Source organism: Sus scrofa, chromosome 6 (assembly GCF_054392235.1).
Source record: "Sus scrofa isolate SSC_HxYL_T2T_F1_AM1 chromosome 6, Sscrofa_HxYL_maternal_Yorkshire_Landrace_v2.0, whole genome shotgun sequence".
Lineage (NCBI taxonomy): Eukaryota > Metazoa > Chordata > Mammalia > Artiodactyla > Suidae > Sus > Sus scrofa.
This window is the reverse complement of record NC_139388.1, coordinates 35,436,344-35,454,426: the sequence shown is the minus strand read 5'-3', so window position 1 is coordinate 35,454,426 and position 18,083 is coordinate 35,436,344. Positions and strand designations below refer to the sequence as shown.

Sequence of the window (18,083 nt, the reverse complement as noted above, 5' to 3'; positions counted from 1 at the left end):
CCTAGCTGGATTCATTTCCACTGTGCTACAACGGGAACTCCTGACTAATATTAATGAATGCCACCTTGGCACATTATCTATACCCAAAGTACCTTGGTCCACCTTTTGGGATAAAACAAGTAGGATAGCAAACATAGTGTTACTGCTGGGGAAGGCTAGTTACAGTTACTAGACCTTAAAATTTGAAGACCTGAACTCTGAAGATCTTCGTCTTCCTTCAATGATGCAGACGTGGGAGAGAAAGAGAGAGAGGCCCAGCCTCAGCATCAGCATCGTCAAGGGTACTGCAGTTACTGCGCAGGCGCAGGAGGGGCGGGCTCGAGGGAGGGCCAGCTTGAGGCCAATTCCCACCCAGGTCCACCTGGCTGCAGAACCAGATGTCCAGGGCTCTTGTGTTTGGGCCTTTGCAAGTTTCCAGTGTCCCAGGTATTGAAGTATCTGAGGTATTTCATTTCACTCTGTGTGTGTGTACATATATATATATATGTTTTATATATATCATATATATGCTTTTTTTAAAGTTTTATTAAAGTATAGTTCATTTACAAGGTTGGGATCATTTCTGCTGTACAACATAAGTGGCCCCGTCCTGCATATACCCACATCCATGCCCACTCAGATGCTTTTCCCACATAGATGATCACAGAACACTGGGTAGAGTTCTCTGCGCTGAACCCCAGGTCCCCGTTGGCCACTCATTCCGTAGACCCCAGTGCGCACAGGCCAATCCCAAACCCCCAGGCTATCTCTCTCACACACCCCCCCATCTGTTCCCTTTGGTAACCATTAGTTTTTTACAGCCTGTTTCTATTTTGCAGATAAGTTCATTTGTATCCTTTTTTTTTTTTTTTTTTTTTTAAGATTCCACACATAGGTGATATCATAGGCTATTTGTCTTAATATGCCTGCCCTTAATATGTTCTTGGATGTTTTCCTCTCACTTTCCCTGGCCCAGCACAGGTGGGAGTAACAGCCCCTCCCCCAACTAGATCCACCAGGGGGCCATCAAAACACCTTACTGGGTGTGTGTGTGTGTGTGTGTGTGTGTGTGTGTCTAGGTTCCAATATCCAAGGAACTGCCTGCTGCTCATATACCTGCCTCTGGTTTCCCTCCTCTTAGAGAGGAAATGCTGAGTGATTTGGTTTCCCAACCGCTAAAGTTTGTTTTCTGATGAAAACAGGACCGAACAGGGTGATTTATTTTCATAAATCATCTGTGACCATACATCTTCCACCCCCTCCTCTCAGTGTCCTGGGGGCAAGCCTCCAAGGCCCCACCTGCCAGGCCAGTGGCTCCCTCCCCTTTCCCATATACAAGCCCCTAGATAAAGGGACATGTCTGCGGGATTTTTAGGCCAACTCTGAAATTCAGAGAGGCAGGGAGCCTTCTCAAAAAAGCCACAAACGTCATGTCACAATTTCCCATGACCTGCACACCACTTTTTGTCAAAGTGGCAGCTAGACCAGGCACTTAGGTTGTGGTACAGGCCTGGGCTGAAGTTTCTATCAGATTCCAGCTGGAGGGGTAAGGGGGGATGTTTTTAAAGTTAAGTCCATCCCTGAAGACCTCGGGGCGGGGGAGGGTGGTTTTCTATGGCGAGTTCCCTGGGGCCATCAGCTATGGGCTCCGAAGAGCGAAAAATACACCAAACACACCCAACAACAACAAGCGACCGAAAAGGAAATAAACCAAAAACCTCATCCACCTTATGTATTTTGAAAGCTTAATTTGAAAACAAAGTCAGGTTGGTTTTGAAAGGTGGAGGGGGTGGAGGGAGGGCTGGATGCCCAGCTCCTGGCAGTGCTGCCGGGGCGGCCTCCCCTGGAAGCTCCAGCCGGGCAGTGGGTGCCTCCCTCACCTCCCCCGGCCGCACCCCTCCCTGCCCAGACCCAGAACAAGACGGGAGATTTGTGACCGCTGATGTGTGGCCCGTCCCCATGAAGGAGGCTTTTCTTTAACAAAGTGGCGGGCGGTGTCATCTTCCCCTGGGTCGGAATCATTCACTATTAGCACAATGTGTTATTATTGTATTTTTAATTGAAATGTAAATTCTGGGAACACTCTGACCCAATTTACTCCCAGGGAAAAAAGGGCAAAATTCTCATTTTCAAGGCTCTAGAAATGCAAGTTAGGGTTATTAATGATTAAGCTCTTTTTCCTCCCCCCCCCCCACCTTGGCTGCGGGGTGGGGGCCGGAATGGGGACCTTCTTATCCGGGCACAACGGTAATGTGACCCTGTCCTGCCAGCGCATTTGATTGCAAGGTAGATTCTGAGTGGGAGGCTCGCCTGTTTCTCCGGCCAGTCCTGGGTTCACACCTGGACCGGGAAATGGCCCGAGTGGATAGATGCGGTTTCAGGTTTTAAATGACGACGATGATTGATGTGTGATTAAATGATTGATTTGGAGAGATTATTGTCCCGTCTATTTTAAAGAAACGCTCTTTGTAAAAACAGACCCGAGTGGAGACAGGATGATTCAGGGCTTGAGTCAGACTTTGCCCACAAACATTGTACACTCACACCCCATTGGCTGATAATTCGAGAACTTACGCTAGAATTCAAAGGGCAGGGAGGATTTGCAGCGCAGACTCTGTTTGCAGAGAGAAGAGGAAGCGTGGATGCTGCCAACAAATGTTTTCCGAGGACCTACTAACTGCCAAGCACGCAGTGAGAGTGAAAACGCCAAGATGAACATTTTATATAAATACCTCTGCCTTCCTCCCTAAGGTATAGTGACAGCCCGAAAGTCACCATCTAGGAGTTCCTGCTGTGGCGAAATGGGACCTGTGGTGTCTCTGGAGTGCTGTGGCCCTAAAAATAAATAAATAAATGGAGGAGTTCCCATTGTGGCTCAGCAGTAATGAACCCAACTAGTATCCATGAGGATGCGGGTTCAATCCCTGGCCCCACTCAGTGGATTAAGGATCTGGCATTGCTGTGGGCTGGTGTAAATTGAAGACATGGCTCAGATCCCAAGTTACTGTGGCTGTGGCATAGGCTGGCAGCTGTAGCTCCAATTCAACACCTAGCCTGGGAACCTCCATATGCCATGGCCCTAAAAGACCCCCCCCCCCCGCAAAAAAAAAGAAGAAAGAAAGGAAATGTCTGGTCCAAAACATCAGTATTGCCAAGACTGACAAACTGTTTATTGACAAAGAATCACATAGACTCCATCATGGAGGTGAAGGTTGGGTAAAGGCAGGTCCTTCTGGTCTGGGTGGGTCTCGCGGAAGATGAGACCCTGGAGTCACCCTTTACCCCTGGAGTCACCTCTAACTCAGGCCAGAAGAAGGAATGAGGCTCTAGGCATCCACTCCCCCTCTCTCACTTGTCAATTTAGATATACAAACTCTACTGCTAGGAATCCCCTAACCCGCCCCATCATCTTACAGAGGAAAGGCTGAGGTCTTGATGAGGGAACAGACCCAGAACACTCAGTAACCCACTGGTTAATGAAAGAAGTCCCTGGTTAGCAAGGGGCAGACTGTCTACACTGATGGGGAATCGGGGGCATCTGCCCTCTCACTTTCCCCTAGAGTAAAGGAACAGAGGTGACCTTTGCTACCTGGATGGGTCACACTCCCAAGCCAGAAAGACCAGCATCCAGATCCACCTCCTGGCTGCAGCAGAAGAGCAGGCTAGGGAAGAGAAGAGAGCCTCCTAGCTCATGCTTTTCACGTTACACTTAAACAAGTTATTTGTGGCTTCCTAGAAGCAAAATGAAAATAAATACAGGTTAAGGGAGAAATGATTGGTGAAACCGAGCAGGAGGCAGGGATCTGGGGTGTCAAGGCTTCAGGAAGGCGGCATGCCCCAGCCCAACACCAGTGATCAGGGTATTGTTTGTTATTGGATGATCCCCAGGTTAAGGCTTTGGGGGGGGTGTGGTTTTCTTTTTAAAGAAACTTGGCATTTCGTTACATCTACTTATAGACCATAGATCAAATGCTCAAGGCAGGAATGTGGTGGGGTGGGAAAGAGTCAAAAATGATGTATGGAAGGTCAGGCAGTGCAGGGGTGGGGTGGGGGGAGTCGGGGAATAAAGCCATAAAGAGTCAGTTCCTTCGGCTGCTCTGTCTTCTCAGAGCCTGGGACTCTGATGCTGTGGGTTTACAAACCAGGAGTCAAAAGTCCTGCTTTGCAAACCAGGGCTGAGTTAAAACACGTCAGCCTCCAAGTGGAACCACCTCCAGGAGTTCAGGGCAGACCTCTCAGCCGTCTCCGTGGAGACCGACCTCCAGAATCAAACGTCCCCTGCCACATGGGTTGAGCTAGGTGCCCACTTTTGTAGACACAGATGATGAAGCAGAAAGCCCCCAGAGCTTTCTCTGGAGGCAGAGTCCTCCCCTTCTTATCTGAGTCTGCAGCACATCCCAGCTCCGTGCCAGACCCGGGAGAGGGGAAGAGACAGAAAAGGAGCCGCCCAAACACCCTTGAGGGTGTCATCTGGCTCGGGCAAAGTGTTTGTGTCACTGATACAGCAGTGGTTCCTAAGTGACCCCCAAAGAAGCGGTCATGCTGTGAGAGTCCAGGGAAGAGAGTGAAGTCTGGGCTGGGGAGCAGTTTGAGAAGCTTCCTGGAGGTGGGTGTTTATCTGTTCTGGGGTCTCCTTGAGAGAGAGGATTCTTCAGGATCCTGCTCTGAGGGCGGTTCTAGATGATACAGAAGAAGAATCAATTATGCCCCAGGTTAAGAGAAGCTTTCGATCCCTTGGGAGAAGGAAATTGTCAGGAGTCTAGATCCTTCTATCCAAGTTCATTCCAGGCAGCATCACTGCTGATCCCATAAGAACCTCAAATCTGACACCTCCCAGTGAACTCCCCATTCCCTCCCAAGCCTCTGGCTCTTCCTATCATATTCCTGTCATAATTGTCTCAAGGGGTGACACCACTGGCTGCTCATTCACCAAACCAGAAAATGGGACGGCATCCTAGATTCCTCCAGCTCCCTCGTCAACTTTTATTTTTGGTCTTTTATTTTTTTAAGGCTGCACCCACAGCATATGGAGATTCTCAGGCTAGGGGTCAAATGAGAGCTACAACTAGCTGCCAGCCTACTCCAAAGCCACAGCAACTCAGGCTCCGAGTCACATCTGTTGCCTACACCACAGCTCACAGCAATGCTGGATCCGTAACCCACTGAGCGAGGCCAGGGATCGAACCCAAGTCCTCATGAATACTAGTTGTGTTTGTTAACCACTGAGCCATGACAGGAACTCCTCCCTGGTCTATACCTAATTGCCCACTGCCTGTGGGGCCTCCTTACCATCTCCATCCCCTGCTGCTGCACAGGGTGCTCAGGCTCCCCCCGCCTCTTGCTGGATCACCCCATCCATGTCCCAATTTATCTCTGCCCATCCAGCCTGAACTTCTCCATATATATTCCCTCCTGATGGAACTTTTTTCTTCTTCTTTTTTTTTTTTTGGAAAAAAACAGTTATTTTTAAAAATTATAGTTGTTTTACAATGTTGTGCCAATTTCTGCTATACAGCAGAGGGACCCACTCATACACCCCCCCACACACACACACACACACACACACGCTTTCCTGTATTAGCTTCCATCCTGGTCTATCCCAAGAAACTCAATTTAGTTCCCTGTTCTATATGGTCTGATGGAATTTTCGTAAATGCAAGTCTGATCATAAAAGCAGCTAGGACGTGGTTCGTACTCACTACGTGCCTGGCTCTAGACAAAGCCCTTCATCTCCCCTTTCTCCTGTAGCCCTTGCAGCTACCCTCTGAGATGGGTATTGTTTGACGAGGAGGCTTAAAGGGATAAGACACATACCAGCTTAGGGCCACACAGCTCTTAAGGGAGTGAGTTGAGCCTTGAACCAGATCCCTAGTGCCCACGGTCACAGTCTCAGCTACAGGCTGTCAGCTTCCTATGACTGCCATGTGCCATGTTTAACATTCTTCCATGGAGCCTCAGTGCCTCCTGGATGGAAGTCAAGCTTGTTTAACCTTGCAGTCTCGTTTCCTGCTGTCACCACCCCCTCCATCTTCATCTGCCCTCCCACCAGATCTCACCACCACGTGCCGGCCAATCTAAGCCACCAAAAGCCACCGGCCACACTTTTAAAGAAACAGGCCATCTTTTAATGCAACGCTGGCTATCGCTTAATGTAATACCACTTCCTTCATGAAGTCTTCCTGACAGGGTCTGGGTGAAGGGTCCTGCCTCTGTGCCCTCACGGTGCCCAGGCACCCGTCCCAAGATTTATACTCTAAGAGTTCCCATCGTAGCTCAGTGATGAAGCACCCAACTAGTATCTATGAGGTTGCGGGTTCGATCCCTGGCCTCGCTCAGTGGGTTAAGGATCCAGCGTTGCCATGAGCTGTGGTGTAGGTCGCAGACGTGGCTCGGATCCTGTGTTGCTGTGGCTATGGTGCAGGCTGGTGGCTACAACTCTGATTCGACCCCTAGCCTGGGAACTTCCATATGCCTCGAGTGCTGCCTTAAAGACCCCAAAAAACAAAACAAAAAAAAAAACCAAAACCCAACAACAAAAAAAGCTTACACTCTATTGCAATTATCTCTACCCTTTTGCAGAAACCAGTGTGAGTTTTCTGAGAGCAGAAACCAAAACCCTTTTCTTTTTCCTAGAAGTGGTTGCCCTATGGTGAATGCTTGGCAGATAGTTGTTGAGTGAATATGTGGAGGAGATCTTAGAAACATGGATAGTGGGATGGGTGTTCAGTCGAAAGTTCCAGACTTGCGGCTGTGGAGAGAGAGAGATGGAGAGACAGAGAGAGAGAGAGAGACAAAGAGCGACACTGACAGACAGGCAGAGGCAAAGAGAGTCAGAGAGAAAGAAGGGGGAAATACGCACGGCAAAGAGATACTCTGCAATATTACCAGCAGAGGCATTCACCTGGAATCGGGCATGGAGAGTCTAAATTTTCAAGGCTGCAAAGAGACAGGGAAACTTTGGGATAAAGAAGGCCATGACGGCTGTCTTTTTAAGTCTGGCGTCTTAATCAAATAGTAACTCAAGCAGGCACTCATCACACAAGGTGATACACAGCAGCACACCTGAGATTTATTATCATCATGCAGGGCAGTCTGACAGCTGGGTGGGCATCCTAGTTCTGCCCTGGGCTTGCTGTGTGACCTCAGACAAGTTCCTGAACCTCTCTCTGCATTTGTGTTCTCATCACAAAATAGAGGAATTAAAACATCAACTTTGAGGATTTCTGTGATTTAGAAAAATCAAATAAAATGTGTAAAACCAAGACTCTGAAAACAGAGACTAATATCACCGTTACACATATAACGTTACTGCAAATGGTGACACTTTCAGTAGGGAAAATATTTCTCTTCTGAGTAGCAGAGATCTTCCTAGAAAATTACAGCGGGAGGGTGGGAAGCACAGAGCCATTTGTGCAAGAAGCTGTGTCTACTGAAAAATCCATAAACCAGGAGTTAAACCCAATCATCCACTAGTGAAGAAGGACCATGTGATATCTTGTTCTTGCTGTGCAAGCTCTGGAATTGCCTGCGTCTTTCCATCGTGAGGAGCAAGAAAGCCCCACATTCGGTAAAATGCAATGAAAAGACCATCTATGGCTTGTGACAGGCGCGCTTCCTGGGAAAACACATCCCGGTCAAATAGCAGCAATCATTAAATAATGAGGATCAGGCCATTTAATCTGTGCCTTTCCTATGGATTGATTGCATTCGCAGAGTCACTGAGCTAGGAGACAATTGACATTCCTGCATCCCTTTCAGACAGGAGGGTGAGGCCAGGGCGGGGAGACTTGCAGAGGTTCTCCCCCTTCCACTTCTGCTCCCCAAGTTTCCACCTGGGCCTCGACAGGAGCCGCATGGGGTGCTCGCTGGGTCTGAAGGGGGGTCAGAGTCACAAAAAGCGAGGGTGATGCCCGGCAGTTCCCGGTCATGGTCCTAAAGCAATTTCTCCTTGCTTCGCCTCCTCCCACCACGACCGACTTGCTGGAATCACAAATTACACCTGCGAAGGGGCCACGAGGCCTTCAAGCCATGGACCCCCACAAGCCTCCTCCAGCCAGCTGTGCAGTAAAGGAAATAAGAAATCAATGGGGTTTTTAAATTTTTTATTAAAGAGCAGTTGGTTTATAGTGTTGTGCTAATTTCTGCTGTATAGCATGGTAACCCTGTCCTATATATATACACACACACACCTTTTTCTCATACTATCTTCCATCCTATTCTACCTGAAGAAATTGAATGTAGTTCCCTGTGCTGTACAGTAGGACTTCATGGCTGATCCATTCTAAATGTAATTGTTTGCATCTACTAACCCCAACCTCCCTGTCCATCCCACTCCCTCCCCCTTGGCAACCACAAGTCTGTTCTCTGATGTCCATGAATCTGTTTCTGTTCTGTAGATAGGTTTATCTGTGCCATATATTAGATTCCACATATAAGGGATATCAGTATGGTATTTGTCTTTCTCTGTCTGACTTACTTCACTTAGTATGAGATTCTCTGGTTGCATCCATGGTGCTGCAAAAGGCATGATTTAGTTCTTTTCATGGCTGAGTAGTATTCCACTGTATACATGTACCACAGCTTCTTAATCCACTCATCTATCGCTGGACTTTCAGGATGTTTCCATGTCTTAAGAAATCAGTGTTAACTTGACACAGTCAGGGGAGCTCTGGGAGGCCAAAGTTGGGGTTTTTCTCTTGGAACATTTCCCAGAAGACGAGGGTGTTGCCGCTGCTTTGAGAAGGGATTGATGTGTGGGTGCAGGGAGGGGAGAGGGGTTCAAGCCCAGACTGCCTCTTCATCAACCACCTTCCATCACCCCCACCTGGGAGGAGGTACAAACCCTCACTCCTTGATCCCAAGGAAGCAACCTACCTTTGGCTTCTACACAACTCCTGGTTCTCAGAGTTGGAGAGGCTCTGGTGAGACACTGGCTCTCTGGGGCCCTAACCACATCCCCGTGGCCCCACTGGTTTTAGCACAGAAGTGGCAGGGGGCTCTACACCCAAGGCCCACGTGCCTGGGCCACCTCTCCACTTTTCTAGCCCAGAGTCCTGGGAAGTGTGAATAGCTGCTCAGTCCTGGTGCACGTATAGCCCCAGAGTCCAGAGAGGGGTCCAACCACACCCAGAGGCAACCCTCTAGCAGTGGGATAAGAGCTGGTGGATGACCCACCCTCTCCCTGGGAAGGACAACATTTTGCTGGGTCCTGCATGGTCCCCAGACAGTCCCCAGTGGATGGGGGCCCTCTGCTCTTGGCAGCAACCAGACCAACAACTTTTTTGGTTTTTCTTTCTTCCCTCTCTTACTCCTTCTGCTCCTTCAACTCTTGTCTTCTGGGACCATATTTCAAGTTACCTGCACCCAAGTTCTTTTCTTAGGCTCTGCTTTAGGGGAAACCCTAATGCAAGATGCATAGGACAGGAGTATTTCCCGTGTGGCTCAGCAGGTTAAGAACCCAACTAGTATCCATGAGAATGTGGGTTCAATCCCTGGCCTCACTCAGTGGGTTAAGGATCTGGAGTTGCTGCAAGCTGCTGCGTAGGTTGCAGATGCGGCTTGGCTCTGGCATTGCTGTGGCTGTGGTGTAGGCCGGCAGCTACAACTTTGATTTGAGTCCTAGCCTGAGAACCTCCATATGCCACAAGCATGGCCATTAAAAAAAAAAGAAAGAAAGAAAAAAAGAAAGAAAGAAAGAAAGAAAGAAAGAAAGATGCATAGGAAATGAAAGATCAAAAGCCCTTCCAGAGAAGTAATTTGAGACCCCACAGTTTCCTGGCTTGTCCCAGACCAAGTAGGATGTGTACTGTGCCCTTGCCATGCCCCACAAGGCAGGAATAGACTTAACTCCCCAGGAGGGGTTCCGGAGCCTGTGCCCAGCTTCTGGATGGAGATGGCCTGAAGGAAGGAGCCGGGCACCTCTCAGGACGGCTCATTGACACAGCGTGGTTCTTAGGTGTATGGCATTCTCATTGGAGTCTAGCACCATCCCAGGAGGTGGGGTCAAGAAGAGGCATCATCCTCATTGGACTGAATAGCAAATCAAAAGCATTTTCACAAAGAAAGAGGTTTGATTACATCTTTAATAGTTACTCAACACATGCATGACCACCTATCACTTCCTCATTCCTTTATTTTGATAAATCCATGAAAACAACCCATCTTTGTTTGTTCATTGTATTTCAGCTTTTTCTAGCCCAGCCGTTCCCAAAGTGTAACACACTTTAGGAGATACGAGGCTATATTACTTAATAACCTGAATCGTGTAGGAAGAAGAAATTTCCCTTTTCTATTCTCTTCCAATTCCATAAAGACGAGCAGAAAGGCTGGTTGTGGTGCCAATGTGTCCTTAGCATTTCTCCAAACTTTGATAATCTCTCTGGTTCTCAAAGGCAGGCAAGAGCATCTGGCCAGAGCTGTTTGCTTGCTTTATTTTCATGGAGTTAATTTTCAGATTTGCTTCCTTTTAGAGGAAAAGGAAGGTCAGCTTCCACATGTGGATGTGATACAAGCTTTTTCTTTTAAATAAACTCAGGAAAGCAAAAAAAGCGGAGTTAATTAAAATAGTACGTGACTGATAATGGTGAAATTGCTGAATGCTCTTTGAGAATAACTGAAGTTTGGGAAACACCGTTTAAGCCTCCACTCATTACGCCACTCTCTCCACTGCTTTCAGAGTCAGTTCTCTTATTTGGCGATTAAAATGGAAAACTTGGAGTTCCCGTTGTGGCGCAGCGGAAACGAATCTGACGAGGAACCCTGAGGTTGCGAGTTCCATCCCTGGCTTTGCTCAGTGGGTTAAGGATCTGGCCTTGATGTGAGCTGTGGTGTAGGTCGCAGATGCGGCTCAGATCCTGCGTTGCTGTGGCTGTGGTGCAGGCTGGCAACTGCAGCTCCGATTCAACCCCTAGCTTGGGAACTTCTATATGCCACGAGTGCGGCCCTAAAAACCAATAATGATAATAATAGTAACAGTAATAATAATAAAAATAAAATGGAAAACTTGCCATGAAAAGGAAGTAGCCAATCTGGAAAAGGATTCCAGAGATCTGTTGTGATCTTGACAATGTCCTTCCCCTTTCTGGATCTCCATTTCCCCATCTTAAAAAGGGTGGTAAGGTGGGTAAAACAATCTCCCACAACCCCCCCTTTTTTTTTGGCTTGAGACCTTCACTTCCTGGTGAGTCCTGATGTTGACCTGGTTTTTGCTCTTGCTGGGTCCACCACAGCTATCTGCAATGCCATCTCCCTCGCCAGGCTGCCAGCTTCTTTAGGCTCAGCGTCCATCCCGGGGGCTGGCATTGAGTCGGATGCTCAATTAATAAATGATAGACACACACACACACAAATAGTACAAATAAACAATAGACACACAGATGATTTATTAACGATTTATCATGTAAGTCTATGAGGCTGCCACGCTGCCCAGAGAGCTCTTTCCCCTTCCTCGGGTTTTCCGCTTCATTTTTGGCTTTTCTTACCTTGTGGGGACAAGGTTAATCGATCACCTCCGTCGATACCGCTCCTTTCAGGAGACTCGAAGCTTCTAGAGGACAGAGGTTGCTCCCAACCGTTGCTCAGAGAACAGGCATTTGTGAGTCAATGCAAATTGTCTGGAGAGACACCAACTCTTCATAAACACAAAGCAAATACCCTCTTCTAGGGCCCCTGACATGTCAACATGTCTATTCTGTACCCCTCTAAGTCAGGCCATTTCACCTCTCTCAAGTCATCATCCATAGAAGCTATGGCAGGCCATAGCAGCAGATGCAATTATATATGGAAGGAAGAAATTTCTATTTTGGTCTCAAGAAAATTATGTGATTTTGCTTAAGCTCAATTTTAAAACATGGAATATGACTGAACTTAATGTTAGTGCTTAAGAAAAATGTTCCCAGTAATTACAGACGAGGATACATATATGCAATTTATTTCAAATTTAGTAATACAAAAAAATTCTGGATCCCAACATCACTATTTATAACTTGGCCAGAAGAACTCTGAGAATCCCAGTTATTTCACCAGAATAGGTTATTCTTCATGTATCTTATTTAAGCAATAATGCATGACAGAGCGTGAATTATGGCATATTAATTCTCACCTAGTGTGCTATTAGGCTAGCGTTGACGGCCGAGAGCTGTCAGTGCAACTAGGCATGAATTAATATCTAATAATTCCCCTGCTGAAGTGTCTTATTGAGATTATAGCGTTTTATTAGCAAAGGTTATTCCTTTAAAAATGTTTTTGTATGCTAATTGGGAGATGGGGAGCTCAGCATGGAAAAGGCACCCCTGCTTTTTCCAGCAGCCATTTCTAAAACTTCTCTTTGATGCCCCCAACATTTCCTCCTTGTTGATTCAATATCATCTTGTGAAAGTTTTCTCAGAGGCGTGACACAGAGACAGATGCTCCGTGGCAATTGGGAACGTGAATGAAAGAGCTTGCTTGGTCCCAGACACGGCCTTCAATAAAACATAAGTGAGCTTCGCCAACCTAAGCACCGCCCCACGGGGGGCTGAGCGACGATGCAAGATATGGAAGATTCCTCCAACATTAGGGGAGACCCCTGTGGCCAGTGGGGACCAGGGATTGTCTGAGTCTGAAGGAAAGGCTTTGAATCCTGATTCTAGAGAGGCTTACCAACTGCAACCATCCAGCCAAGCAACTCATCTCGCTGGTCCAGGTTCCTTCCAATAGAATGGGCATTCTGCCCACCTTGCAGGTGTGTTGAGAGGCACAGATGTCTACTCTCTGTGCCCCTTTCCCCACCCACTGGTTTCTCATATTGAAACCAAAATAAACTCTGCTGCCACTCTCCTCCCCAGGGGTATGACTAACTGTTGTCCACTGGCATCTAATTCCCCAAGTCCCATTGGAATGGAAGCCACTTTCCCCTTGCTGGCTGGGTTCTAGCTACTCTGGCCTTCCTTCTGCTGCTCAAATAGGCTGTGATGCTTCCTAACTCAGAGCCTGTACACATACTGCTGCCAGTCCCTAGCTGCTCCCTGAGACCCTGCCATGTCACCCTTTCTATGGACAACTCCTTTTTTTTTTTGCTTTTTAGGGTCTGGAAGTTCCCAGTCTAGGGGTCAAATTGGAGCTGCAGCTGCCATTCTACACCACAGCTGGAGCAATATTGGATCTGAGCCGCATCTGCAACATATACCACAGCTCATGGCAACACTGGATCCTTAACCACTGAATGAGGCTAGGGATCAAACCTACATCCTTTATGGATACTAGTCGGGTTAGTAACCCTCTGAGCCACAATGGAAACTCCCTCCCTGGTCAACTCTCATGCACAATTCAGATCCCTGCTAAAACCAGAGAAGTCTTCCCTGCTTCTCCCTGGTAGGCATCCGGCATCTCCCCTTCAATCTGCCTCCAAGTTAGGTGAGGCCACATGACAAGTGTAGAGGAAGTGACCTGTGTTGTCTCTAGAAGAAAAGCTAGAAAGAATTTCTCCTGTGATGTGTAAGCCATGTTGAAATGGAGCCTCTCCCAGCCAGTTCCTGAGTGAACAGGAGGAGCAGATCTGTAGAAGGGAGAAACAAATACACACTGTTAACTCCAGAGGTTTGAGGGCTATTTGTTACACAGCAAAGCACAACCTAACCTGGCTGATACACCCAGCCTCACCCTGACACTTGGTCAGGTCTCTATAAAAACACCATGAACTCTCTCTTCTGATAATTAACATGTCAGTAATTACTTAGTTATGTGTAATTATTTGTTTAATGTCTACTTTCACCACTAGTCCAAAAGTTCCATGAGGGCACAAACCATGTCTGCTTTGCCCACTACTACAGCCACAGCTCCTATGTGCTTGGCTCATGCTAGATGCCCAATAATATTTGTTGAACAACTGAATGAAAAAATGAAGGATTCAAATGAATGAAAGGTAACATAAATACAAGCCCTTGGGAAACATTAGGCACCCCCCCAAAAAAAAAGCAGTTTAATAGCTGAATAGATTAAATCTCGGAATGGGAGTTCCCACTGTGACTCAGCAGAAACTACCCCAACTAGGATCCATGAGGACACAGGTTCAATTCCTGGCCTTGATCACTGGGTTAAGGTCAGCCACTGTAGCTCCAATTTGACCCCCTAGCCTGGGAACTTCCATATGCCGCAGGTGTGGCCCTAAAAAGCAAAAAAAAAGTTAAAAAATAATAATAATAAAATACAACCTCTGAATGGCAGGTCAAAAAATGGTTCCAACCTTCTGAGTAATACGTCCTTGAACTTGCTGCATGACCCTGAGCAAGAATCTTCCCTCTTCGGGCCTTGGTTTTCTCATCTGTCCAATGAAGATCATCTTTCCGAAGACCTTCCATATATGGAGCTAGGATACAATAATGCATGCATTTATATATTTATAAACACACTCACAAATCATGCTCAGTAGGCAATTAGAGCATGGCGATATCTCCAATGACACTTCTCCAGGTTGACAGCAGCCAATTTCTCCCGATGTATCAGTCACCAAACCCAGCGAGCTGCTTCATCAACCAGTATGGCAGTTTCCACGTAGAAACGTCTTTGGGGTGCCCTTCAGCAATGTCCATCACAGAAAGATTCCCCCCGGAGGCCAAGAAAAAAAAAAAGCACATTTTCTTGGGCTTGATCACTTGAAATATATGGGGGCTGCTTTGGCCAATCCAGAAACAAGGCTGGCAAATATGATTTCTTATCCGTACACTACTGGTGCAGGAGGGGGTTCTCTAGGGTTTGGAGCCCAAGAAACCTTTCCTTCATCCCACCAAAGGAAAAAGGAGCAGGAGAAGAGAACAAATTTGCTCATGCATTACAAAATCAATGCCCATCAGCGCTCAGAGCAGCTACGCTGCTCCACGAGCGGACAAATGCAACCAAGAAGACACGGGGCAACCTACACATCAGCACGGCTTTGCTCCCTGCACAGAATTTACAGCCAGAATTAAGTTCTGAACGGATCCAGGGGGACCTTCACAAGGGCACAGCCAAGCTAAAAGGCTAAGGAGTGATTGTCCCCTGAACAGTGGTTGAAAGGCACGTCCTGTCTCCCTAACAGAGATGATTCCACGGAGGCTCGGCCTCAGGGGAAAGGTGGCCAACAGGACAATGAGATCGGCGATAAATCCTTGCCATTCTCATCTTTCCAGGCGCTCCATCTTCGCTTTGGGCTCTCATGAGACGTCTGGTTCGACTCTCTGAAGCCGCCTGGGTCTGTGTCTGTTCTTTTCTTCACAGACCAAAGGAATCCACATTTTCCTTCTGTAAGTCTCAGGACAGATAAGACACCAAGCATCACCCTCTCTCATTTGTGCCCCTTTGCAGAAGAAAATTGACTTCTAGGCTGTGACACGTCAGAGGGCGGCAACTCATGCTTCTGCTTCTGAATGATCCCCGAAATCTTGACGGGCCACTGGCCCCCCAGGTCAGGGAGGATCTGCCTTTAGTTCCAGTGTTTGTGCAAAGCACCCACCTCTGCCTGGGCCATGCCCTCTCAGGTATCAGCCCAGAGGTCACCCACAAGCTGCAGGCATCCTTTGCAAAAATGCCCAAAATTCACTGCCTGCTGTAGGTGGCTCCTTTTTCATGAATTTCTCTGCTCTCTACCTTGTAGATGTCTTCTCCTTAGGAAGAAAGCGTTCCTCTCCTAGAACAGTGCCCCACCCCCATCTGCTGTCTATAGGGAGCATCATATGATTGAGGACCTGCAGAGGGGGAGCCCATTGTAGAGATGGGATGGCTGAGGCAAGTGGATCTAACTGTGCTGAAAGGGATTCAAGAGCCCTAGCATCAGAACCGGGTGATGCTTGTTGAAATGCACATCCTCAAGCCCCATGACAGCCTGGCATATAAGAATCTCTGGGGACACGGACCCTGGGACCTACAGGTCTAGCAATCTGGAAGTCATGAGTCTGTTCTCACACACACCCTCACCCAACTCAATTCTGATGAGCCATAAAGTCCAAGAATCTCTGCCATAAAACCTAATTCCTTCCATCTCACACTAGAGTTACCTTAAAAGGAGGCAGATTTGAAAGTTTGAGAAAGGCAGACCGTTAGTAGGGGCTAGTTAAACTGGCTGCAATGAAAACACGCAAGTTTTTTTTGTTGTTGTTTTTTTTTTTAAATCCTTTCCTTCTGCCTGGTATTTTTCTGGACATGCTCGCTGCTGGTATTGACATCTCTTCTCAGCCACTCATGCAAAACCCAGGAATTTTCTGAAGGCTCCCCAAAGCAGGTCTGTTATCACCACGCCAGTGGCACCCATTTTAGGCCAGCCTCAGAGGGAGGTATTTTTGAGACGACCTCAGGGCCCTGGTCCATCTGGCTGTGCCCTCCCCCCCCCCAGGCCGTGAATTTCAATGTCTTCCTCCCGGTTGTCCGGAGGTAAAGTTCTGCCCTTGTCTCCTCGAAGTACATGTCCCCTCTTGGTAAGCAGCTGGACCCTTCTTGGCAGCTGCTACAGATTAGTAAATTACAAGTTGGAGATTAAAAAAAAAAAAAAAAGAAATGACCAAAGAATAAAACCTTTAGTCTGGCAATGGGAAGTCAGACGACTACAATGAACACCTGTTGAGAAAGACCATTATTAGAAGCTGGAGGCTTTGGGTGAAAAGATCACTGTGAATTAATTTTGATTGCCTTACAAAACTCTGCATAACAAATGATCACCGATGGGGGTGTCAAGGGACTTGCATTTGAAGGGGGGGAAGATTTTGTTTCCAGCAAGGTAATATAAGCTCTGCCTTCTTCGATATTAAAATCCGCCATGGGCTGTCTTGTGTGCCTCTGTGGAAACAGATTGTGTGTGCTAAGGTTACCATGTATTATGCTTCTGGGGAAAAAAGAGAAACAATTGATATCAAAATCTTTTCAAAAGGGGAGTTGAGAAAGCATGAGGTCAGAGACTCATGACTCCGAAATTGTTAAATCATTTATTTACGTCCGCGTCTATGTAAATGGAGATTTGGGTGTGTTCTTGGTGATTTAAGCACCTTTGTTTTATTTTTTGACCCATGGATATGTATACACACACCCACACCCACATTCATAATGGGGGGGGGCAACGGAAGAATAGAGGAAAAGATGTGTTAATAAATGGATTCCCTGGCAGTTAGATGCCCTTTGTACTTGGCAATGTCATCAGAAATGAGAAAAAGTTAGGCATCTCCAGATCACGAGGCACAGTGGGTGGACTGGATGGGCAAGGCTGGAGGAGAGGGGACACTGAATATTAAGTAGTTTCATTCTTTCCTGAAAAGAAAGAGACTCCAGCTAAAATATGCCGGCGTCCTACCTGTCTGTCAGCCCCTGATTAAATCGAAAAGCAGGCATTCCATCTGTTTGCCCCCAATGAAAAGTGTAATATTCTACTAACTACTTTCTATTATCGCTCAACTTAAGAGTTTCCTGCAAAACGATCCTCGGTTCATTTGAAGTTTATTTGGCACACAAAGGGAAGCTCCAGAAAGCTTGATGCTTTTAAGCTAATAAGCAATATACCCAACTGACTCTGTGGCTGAGTCTTCAACACTTGGCCATTAATATAACATGAATTTTCATGGTCTTCCATTTGTCATGAGACAGAAAGCCTAAAAATATCCCTCCCGAGAGCAAGGGACAGCTAGGAATATAAACAAAATCTTAATTCTTTGTCCCCATTTGGGATAATTCTAATAGTGAGCCTAGAAGTTCCATAAAACCACATTAAAATTACGTAACCATATTTTGCCCACCAAGTCGATCATTTTACTAAAACCAAAATTTTTTCTTTCCAATGTGTGAGGGCCTAGCCTCCCACGTCTGGGCACAACAGGGGTACCAAAGCCCCCCCCCCCCCAACCTCCAAATAAAGTCACTCTCCCAGAGGTTGCAGATGCCTCTGGTCCTTGCCTTTTTTTTTTCTAGGTTCTCCAAAAGATTTGAGAAACCTCGCTGAGAGGAAGGGCTCCTTGGGTTGTCTGCAAATGCGCTCTCCCCAGGAGCAAACCCTTTGGAAAAAGAATTCCAATTTCTGCCCGATTTGGAAAGTCTTTGGGGGTTCCTCTGAGATATTAGATAATTGAATATAGCCTTCTCCCATTGGAAAAAAAAATTCACACATCCAACGC

At 47.0% G+C, this 18,083-nt stretch overlaps 1 long non-coding RNA gene across 1 annotated transcript in view; it reads right to left on the bottom strand.

Annotated features, from left to right (window-relative positions):
• Nucleotides 1-13,171: 13,171 nt before the first annotated feature.
• The window catches only part of LOC146402299 (uncharacterized), a 28,074-nt gene continuing 23,162 nt past the window's right edge, over nt 13,172-18,083 (bottom strand). The window contains exons 2-3 of the long non-coding RNA XR_014805922.1: nt 14,201-14,323; nt 13,172-13,513 (exon numbers count right to left, since the gene is read on the bottom strand). This is a non-coding gene — a long non-coding RNA (uncharacterized LOC146402299). The remainder of the gene's footprint in view (nt 13,514-14,200; nt 14,324-18,083) is intronic.